The following is a 10053-nucleotide window of genomic DNA, read 5'->3' as shown; positions in this document are numbered from 1 at the left end:
GAGAGAGAGAGAGAGGGAGAGGAAGGACACAGGCAACAAAACGACTATCTGCCAATATAAAACCACATTATGACTAACGCAGTAAAATTTGGAGCGCCCGCTGTTGCGTCCGTCACATCCCTCCACCATTAGTTTTAAAACGTGTGCTACATGTTTCTGTGCCACAACACATATTCCTATATTTTTTGGTCATATATCTTAAAGCTACATCAGCCGGGACCACGTTTGCCTTCTATTCGCTTTCGCTTCCTCTCTCGTCTCACATCTCTTTGTGATTTCTACGGGCCCCTGGGTGTTCGTGTGGATTGCATATTAGGGAAGCATGCGTGCGCAGAACACGTGTTGTCTAATTTTCCACTACCGACACATCTTCCATACCAGCCGCGCTGTGTGCTGTGCGCCAGTGTGGGCAGCTGGCTCCCGGGTGCCTCCGCCAATTAGGGCCTGATAACCGGCGCGTTGTCTAGGTGGCAGTCCTGGCCGCCCCAGAGCTGCCAACCGAAGTAAAAGCCACTTTATCACGTGGCCCAGCGCGCAATTCGCCGCAATGCCTCCCGTGAAAAAGGCATACTTGCGTGAAATATTACTGGAGGCTAAGTTGAGTTTCCTCGTTCTCGCTTTATGAATAGGTACAACGATTATGCAGCACTATAATTAAGTAGAATCGCCATTTCCGCCCTACGTCCATTCCGACCGCAAATACGCAGCCTCTTTCAAAACAGCCGCCAACCGTTAAACGCTTTCATGCTATTCAGCCGGCAGCGAATAGGAAAAGTGGTGGTAGCTGGGCGTGGAGGCGTTACTTCCGTTTTGTCACTCGACACCGGTGGATGCCGCGTCGCCGTGCAATTGGCGCGAAGCCCCACCATCGGTTAGAGCGGGACCAATCAGCGCGCCGCACCGGTCGAAGGGGGCGGGGCCAATTTGCAGCCTGCCGCCGTCGGCGGCCGGCGTCCATAAATACCAGCATTATGCAGCGCCGTCAAATTTGTTCACATTTAGGGCACGGCTGTGACTTCGGTTGGGCGTAAGTCATAGTCTGGCTGTGGTCGAGAGGCTTCTTTGTGGTGCGCGCGCGCCGGCCCTGGTATGCCGGCCGAGTGTGGCCGGCACGGGTGGTGATTGGAAACCCGTCAGCATCTGCCTCCGATAGTTTAACATCCCTGGGTAGCGTCGGCGGTAGATCACACTGTCGATAGACTTTGATGGCAGCTGCATGCATGCGCTCGTTTTGATACGGGCAGGTGGGCTCAAGATAACAACAATGGATGAATTGCATCACCGCATATCTCTGAATGACGTCATAACTCGTATGTCGGTGGGTGTTTGCGAGATGAACAAATACATATCAGACAATGTGAACCATCCTTTGCCGTTAAAGCGCACTGTTCAAATTTGAGGTCGTATGCAGAATCAATCTAATCAGAGTTGACAGACGACTTGATGCGGCCGAAGGTGACTATGATTCAAGCTTGACTAAACATCGGTGAAAATTTTTACTTACCCGGGTTCCTCGCACCTTGGCGGAAGCGGAGATGACGGAAGCCAAAGGAGAGAGGCGGCCGCTGCTCATCCACATAGGTGGGCATATTGGGAATTGACGGACGGCGCTGAAGGCCAAAGGTCCTCAGAGCAGCAGTTTCGCAAAATAAGTTTCGGAGGGGGGGGGGGGGCAAACAGAAATGTTACCAAGCATGTCCCAAAGTAAGCTCAAGAAATGTTTTCACCCGAATTAAGCTCACTGTCTTCTCAAAACTCCTTGAGTTGGAGCCCTTCAATTCTTCATGGAACGACATCCGTGCTTGAAATATGCGAGATTTAGTTGCTTTTTTAGCCTTCCTTGAATAGTTGTGGCTGCTTTGGGTCAAATATTGAGGGGAACGATATACATTTTGTGGTATTGTGGTGAACTAGCTATTGAAGCTCTGGAAGGGATAGTCCCCTCCTATGCTTTGATCCAAAATGGAAAACGCCTTAAGGTGTTAATCCTAGCGATAGAAGATTAAGCTTAACACCTATATGCGTGTGGCTATTCAGCTGATTTCATGTCCAGCCATTTTTAGTTTTTGTTTTGTTTCATCGCCAGCTCAGCTATCGTTAACAAATTTGTGTGCACTTTTCCTAACGAAATAAAGCTAAAATCGTCTCACATTTCGTTAGCAAATGCATTAGCCCGTCCATTACGAGAGGGTCAAATTGACAACGGTGGTGGTGCTACAGGACTTGAGTCGGGGGCAAGATTTTTTAGGGGTCTCCTGGACAAAATGGGGCCAGCTCACAGGGTGTCATCTGCGTCGTGTCGTATTCAAGGAAAAAGGACACTGAGAGCATGTGCCCTCCAATCAAATTGCTTCATGCATTACATCCAAGTAAACAAGTGTCGATAGTTAACACGAGCCGGTATGGCCGATTGGATACCCTTCGCTCGGATGGGGGTTAATTTGACCTCCTTGAGATCTCAGGAACGAAGGGAGCTGGAGACACCAAATTCACAGGGTGTGTTGGCTGCATGTGAACTCACTTAGGTCAAAGTTTGAGGTTCCTAGGTCATAGCTTCTGTTCAAATAAGGCCAAACGAGGTCAGATTTTAGGTTGGTCTCCAAAAGGCCCCTGAAACCTAGATAACTGTTCTTAACAAAAGGCCACACGCTCTTCTAAGGTCAGTGACCTGCTTTGACCCACTGAATGTCATGGTGACCAAAATCACACAAGGCCGCTTTGGGTTTTGCATTTGGAAAAGCGACAAAGATTACGCTAGGTAGCATGTTCCTAAAAACAAAATGTTGATCTGGGTCAATCTAGGCTAGTGACCTATTATGACGTTAAGAAGTCTATGGAAGGTGTATGATGCGGTTCCTGTTATCAATGACTTCGAAATGGGCACCAGAAACTACCCTATACAACAAGCCCTAGGGTAATGAAACAGGTTAGTTTTGATCTTGGTCTGAACTTAATACCTCACCCTAGGTCAATGTAATTTGTTCATTCAATCGTTGTGTTACCTAAGAAAGTATCTCAGAGATGTATGGCTTCGTCCAACACTCCGATGCTGGATCAGATTGAACGATCCCCTAGACATTGCTTTCGCTGAAACCATGGCCTGACTTTGACCTGCCATAGGCCAGCGACCTTACCAGTTATATCTAAATTTGTGATACCAAACGATCCGCTATTCAATCCCTACAGCTATGCAAAATTCGGCACGGCTGCGCCACGCCGTTCGGAAACCATTCCGGAAAACCTTTGGGGGCTCAATTTGTCCCCCCCCCCACCTGAGCGCGTGTTAAGAGATCCAGAACGGCTCTTCTTATTATCCAGCGAAGCGTCTCACGGACGAAAAACAGGGCCTCCTGTTCCAGAAAAGGACCTCCCGATGCAGAGAGGGTTCTCCTAATCCAGAACAGGGTGTTAACGATTCACGAAGGAGTCGCCAAACCTAGTCAAGTGGCCCCGCTATCCCAAAAGAGGGCATCCTGACCCGGAATCGCGACCATCGGAAGCATGAAAGGGCCTCCCGTTCCAGAATAGTGCATCGGGAATACAGAGAGTGCCTTCTGAACCATAGCAGGGGCCTCCTAGTTCGCAACGGTGGCCTCCCGAGCCGGCAAAGCCCTAACACAACATTGTCCTGATCTGGAGCATTGATCACCTTATTAATAAAGCTTACCTTAAGACCCAGAAAACAGGTCTCTATAAAAAAACAGAAGACGAGTCTCTATATATTTCCAAAGTATGTTATGCCTGGAAAATAGAACTTAACGTGTTGAGATAAAGTTGTGTTGTCGATGTATAGGTGTACGACCAAGTTGCCATTTACCACAGTGATTCCTTCAACATCCCGACATGCTTGTTGTATTGTATTTGCTTGCGACACATGTTTGTTTTATTGTATTGCTTTCTAGCCAAGTTATCCTGAATTGATAAAGGCGTTGGCTTTGGCCATCAGACTATAACCAGTAAGAAGTTAAGTGCGAGTGGGACGCATGAATCGATAGCACATGCAACAGTTGTCAGTGGTTGATTGAGATCAAGTTCGGCAGCTTAATTCGGCGGCATCGGTGAGTCTGCAGGAATTAACGGGTTTCGCACTTGTGATCAAAAGAATGGTGGAAGTTCAAAAATGATTGGTGAGTATTGGTCACTGTTAACAAAACTAGCTGCCGGTATAGTCTTTACAGCCTAATCTATCCCGTTTTATGCTATAGTGGATTGTATTCGAGATCGCTTTCGTAAATAGGTGACACCGATCTCTTCTTAGGCGATTACTGTCGAGCCTATGGGTCAGACAGTTTTGGGGTCCGTTTGCGAGTTGTAGCCGGTGCATTCGCCCACACCGCGCAGTCGGCTTAATCTGCTCTGGTTGATGATATCTGACATTGATCTTTAAAGGCGCCTGGAAATGGACAGATCTGCGGTTGGCATATGAGAGAGCCGGCCATCTGACCGGTCTCTGCGATCGTCCGTTGTCTCCGCTGTCAGAAGTTGCCAGTCTCGTCCCCAGACACCTGGTCCCGAGATCTGAGCCCGGTTTGATCCGAGAAGAGCAGCTTTTCCGCGATCAGAAAATTTATGTTCCCTATGCTGATTGAATGGGGAGGTGAACTACTGGTGATATTGCAGCGTTGCGGGATTTGCATTCAAATGTCCTAGAACTTTTATGTGGTTGTAAAGAAAGAGCCCTGTCGAGAGCATTACTAGCCGGTACGGGAAGCCCACCAAAGCTAACACAAATTATAATGAGTTGACTATGAGACTCGCATGGTATGCGACCCTCCTCCCAAAAAGCACATGCATGTGCGTTCGCATTTGCATTTCACTACTCAGCGCATAAGTTTCTCCGCCATGAGTATGCTCAATCGATATGAACATAGGAATGGAATGATGCAATGTTTATGATATAAGGCTGTTAGGGTTGAACAAGGGGCTGGATATGGGACAAAGGTTTAACACGCGCCCGGGTGGCCGGCTGGATAACTTTCGCTCGGGTGGAGGTCAATTTGACCCTATTGAGATCTCAGGAATTAAGAGAACTAGACACATCAAATTCAAAAGGTGTGTTGACCTGTACGTGAACTCGCTTGGGTTAAAGATTGAGGTCCCTAGGTCATGCCCTTCGTTTCAAATAAGGTCAAACAAGGTCAAACTCTAGGTTGGTCTCCAAAGAGCCCTGGAACCTAGATAACCGTTCTAAGTAAAATGTAACATGTTCATTTAAGGTCAGTGACCTTGCTTGACCTGTTGAAAGTCATGCTGACCAAAATCATACAAGACTGCATTGAGTTTTGCATTTTAATAAGCGACAAAGATTACGCTAGGCAGTATATTCCTAAAAACAAAATGTTAACCTGGGTCATTTTAGGTCAGTGACCTATTCTGACCCTTTAAAAGTCCCTGAAATATGTATAATGTGGTTCCTGTTATCGACCAATTCGAAATGAGCACCAGAAACTACCTCATAGAGCAAGCCCTTGAGCAATAAAACAGGTTGGTTTTAACCTTGGTCTGACGTTTAATACCTAACCCTAGGTCAATATAATTTTTTTATTCAATCATTGCATTACCTAAGAAAGCATATCAGAGATGTGTGGTTTCGTCTAACACTCCGTTGCTTGATCAGATTGAACGATCCCCTAGAAATTGCTTTCGCTGAAACCATGGACTGACTTTGACCTGCTATAGGTCAGCGACCTTAGAAGAAACATCAAACTTTTTGACGCCAAACGATCTGATATTTAATTTTCTACAGCTATGCAAACTTCGGCGCGGCTACACCGCGTTGTTCGGAAACCACCCTGGAAAAACCTTCGGGGGGGGGGGGATCAACTTGACCCCCTACCCTAGCGCGTGTTAGTGATGAAAAGGCCTGGGACACACGCTGCCAACCATGGCACCAAGTTGAACAGAGTGATTCCAAGGTAAGATGAAGATAAAAATGCGCCGCAAAAAACACGCTATGAAGTGAATGATGAAAGTGTTGTACGATAAGATTTTCGTTTCTTTTGATATTGACGTTCGTTTCGTCTTCCTGGTATTTTGTGTCCATCGGACGGTTTTTTTTAGCATGGTTCACCGCGATGTGACAATATTCCTTGGTAATGATTGCTGGTTTTTAGAGCTGCGTCGAACAGCTTGTACAAAAACTTGGCGTCCACAAGGTCTTCACTACGTCCATTAGCATTTCCAAACACGCGCTCCGCACCAATCATAAATCAATGGAATAGGTTGCATAGAAAAATGCAACATCCTAAACTAATAACCAGACTGTTTAATCAGGAAAAATATTAGCCGTTAGCAAAACTTAACACCCGCACATAAATTTCAGCGTCAAACTTGCACGAGAACGACACCTTAGGTGGCGCGAGAAGAGAGAGAGGTAATATCAGATGGGATAAATTATTGTCTTGCAGATGAAACTAAAGCGTAATCGAATGAAGCAGGTGGCAGATGCAAAGTACATCATGCCACTGCACTGGAATGACTCTCTCACACGAGATGGCCGGCGGAGGTGATAGAGTGCTCCGACATAGCATTCGCGTACCCGCACGTCAACAACTATACGTCAATGTGGTTTCTCAATTTGAGCCTGGAATGGTGCTGTGTGGTAGCTTGAATCAGGAAAGCCAGGACATTTGAAATGTTTGCGTGCTTGTGGACTGTGCTTACGGCATTGAACACACAAAAGCAGCAATAAGTCAGGCGAATATCAGCTGTTCGTTGATATTGGATATTTGCCTGCGATGTTTCCACACCCCAATCTTTTCGTTTTAAATCACGGTTTAAATCGATGCCGTTTTCGTTTGGACGTTGTTCCGACTCGTGCTATTCAGCTTCTTTGCAACTGAAAAGCTGTAAGAGTGTAGTGTTGATTGAAAGGAAAGCGATATCTTGTTTAAGCGGTAAGGGTGCAAAAAAATCACTCCTAGTTGTAAAAATTGTAAAAAATGAGTTCGAATGGAGGCAGCACAGCTCTTAAAAAATCACGCTTCTTGTTGAAAACGGTTGCAGAACAAAACGTAAAAAACACAAAGTTTAAGGACAGACGTCAAATGGATGAAGTCAAACAGGGTAAAGGTTAAATACCAAAAAGACAAAACACCAAAAAGTCAACAGGACAAAATCCCAAAGTGCAAAAAGCCAAAGGATAAAAGTCAAACGCAAAAAGTCAAACTCTAAAAAGGAAACGAATATAAAAATACAAAAGATTAAAGTCAAAAGGCAAAACCGACACGAACAAATGTCAAATGAAATCGAGTAAACAAATGATAAAAGTCAAAAGCAAAAAGTCAAATAACAAAACGTCTCATAATTAAAGTCGAAGGAGATAAACGTAAAAAGAACGGCAGAACAAACTATAAAAAATACTTCCCCGGACTTCGCAGGGCTTCAAACCACGGCGAACGCCTCTCGTCAGGTGTTCGCGGGAGAGCTAAGCTGGGGAGGCGGGGGGGGGGGGGGGGGGGGATGACGAGGTCACTACGCTCAGCCAGTAGAAATGAGCCATTAATCGACTCTTTAACTCCGCAAAAGGAGCATGGGACGGGTCCCAGCTTTGGATCGAAAAGGGGCCCTCTCACGTGATGAAAGTGCAGGAGCGCAGTTTCTCAAAACGGTTGGGGGGGGGGGGACTGAACAACGAAAAACAACCCAGCCTACCCCGAAATGTGTTAACAAATAGGTTTCTCCTCAGATCTGGCCCACTTTCTTCTCAAAGTTCAGGGGGACTGAAGCCCAAGTGTGTGGGGGGGGGGAGGGAACTGAAGCCCCCTCTCCGAACTGCATAGGAAACTACACCCTTGGCTAAGTGTCTGAGCTCACTACGGCTTTTCACGATTGGATGTCTTGTCGCAATGGAACAGGAAATTAGAGCCCTGGGCAAGTGTTCCTGGGAGTCTCCTGGATTTTAGCTAAAAATGCCCCGCGCAGTGGGCGAGAGTTTGTTTAGCTTTCTTGTTTCAGGGCTCCCAAGCATATTTTTCATCTTGACCTGGATTTCTTGGGCTCGTCTTTTCTCTTGTTACATGTAAGTGGGGAAGGCTACAAGGGAAATGAGAGACAAATGAGAAACCTAATATTGCTGTAGCCTTTATCTCCTCTGACTTCCATCACCATGACATCTTACACTGATTTTGTCTTTTAGCGTGCTGAATTTTATTTTTACTTGTGACTTTTAAGCATTATGCTTCTACTATTTGGCTTTTGACCTTTTCCCCTTTGGCTTTCATGCATTTTAAGTGTATCCCTTTTGATCTGTGCCTATTTAAGTTTTTGCGTTTGACTTTTGTCTGTTTGGCTTTTTGCCTTCTTGGCATTTGAATTTTATCGTGTTTGCCTTTTGCTTTTGAACTTAACCTTATTTGACTTCTTGTCCTTCAACTTCTTGGCTTTCGGCTTTTTTGTTCGGTCGCCGTTGGAAACTGCATGAAGGCGCGACCCGCGGTCGGATTAACATCCCACTTTATAAACAATAACGACCGATTCAAGGCAGGCCGTTAAAGTGCAAATGTCCTCATAGGTCAAGCGAAACTCCCCGGTTTCCGGTCCTCACTCGTAATGAAGAACCTGACAGCTATCAGTGTGAATTATTCCACCCCTTTCGTGCACTGTTAAATTTTCCTACTAGTATGATGGTTTTGCATTCAATTTACATAGATTGAATTAAGGCGTTGGGCGCGTCCATTGAATGCGAAATACATTCTTTGAAACTTTGGCAACTGATATAAGGCAGTGCGTCACAAGCGGCCCAGAGCACCATAATCCTGGCTTTTGGAGGCAGGTGTCGACGGAGTGCACTGCGGACCAGAACACATCACATCGGATCAACACGGTAAGACGAATGGCATAGACGGCGAGTAAGACTGGTAAGACGGAGAGCGGTGAGAAGGTCCATTACAAATTAGATCCAGCAATCAGTGCCGCAGTCACGCCGTTGCAAAACGCGGGGGCAGTGAGCAAATATGGTTGTAACAGCATAACGCGCATGCTATTGTGCATGAGCACGTGCCAAGTGGCGTGCGATTCCACTGCTATAAATATCCATACCTTTACGAACGCTGGCCCATGCCCCGCGGCGCCGGCCTTTCCTGCCAGGGTGAGAGGCAGGCGAAGCCATGTAGCCCCAGCAGCCGAGTGCGCCGTTAAGCCGTGATGATCGTGTGCAGACTTCGAATGCTGACTTTGACCTATATTGTAGAGCACCTAGTGAATAATTGTATAATGTCGTGTTGTGAATGTTCAAATGCCTGCTAAAATCATGTGGGTTCGCCACGCTTACAAAACGCAGTCTTTTGGTGTACGTATTAATCCATAATGGGTTCACAACGTAAATTTTACTAAAAGGCGTCAGTTGTTATTCCAGGTTGCATAATCGTCGACTACAAATAACAAAAAAGGCTATAATTTCGGGGAGCTTGATTGATCGCACAACCTGGTGGTCAGCTCTAACAACACAACTCTGCCTTCACGCTTCAGAAGCGCACTATGATGCAATCAAACCTTGAAGTTCGAGGTTAGGTCGAGGTGGTGAAACTGGTCGAAATGCTCGAAGTCATGCCAGGCTAAGGTCAGGTCACCTAACTGAAAATAAGCTCACTGCTTTCCGGTACACATGGAATAAGGAAGTTATTGATTTGTAATTACGTCAGCAATGGTGACTTATCTATAGTAAATGGGCGTCACAAATCATTTTTGACTTATCCATGGTAAGTGGGAGGAGCAAATCATTTTGTGTCTACGTCCATCAGTTAATCTCGCATGCATTTGATGGTACTTTGTATGGCCTCGTATGCTTGCGGTGACGCCAGGCTGGCAGACAATCGAACCAAGCACTGAATGACATGAAACCAGTGTGACAAAACACCAGTGAAAACAAAAAAGGAACTGTGAATTACTGCATGCAGAGGCAGAACTCACCGTGCGTGTATTTACTGCTTATATTTACTATGTCATAGCTTAGGTGCATGACCTCACACGACACGATTCGGAAACTACTCCAGGAACTCGAACAGCTTACCAAGTGGTGTCATTTTCACTTGTCCCGCCCCAAGGCAGTCACGT

Source organism: Pollicipes pollicipes, unplaced genomic scaffold, assembly GCF_011947565.3.
Source record: "Pollicipes pollicipes isolate AB1234 unplaced genomic scaffold, Ppol_2.1 Scaffold_5724;HRSCAF=6776_pilon_pilon_pilon, whole genome shotgun sequence".
In the NCBI taxonomy this organism is placed as follows: Eukaryota; Metazoa; Arthropoda; class Thecostraca; order Pollicipedomorpha; family Pollicipedidae; genus Pollicipes; species Pollicipes pollicipes.
This window is presented reverse-complemented; position numbering follows the sequence as displayed.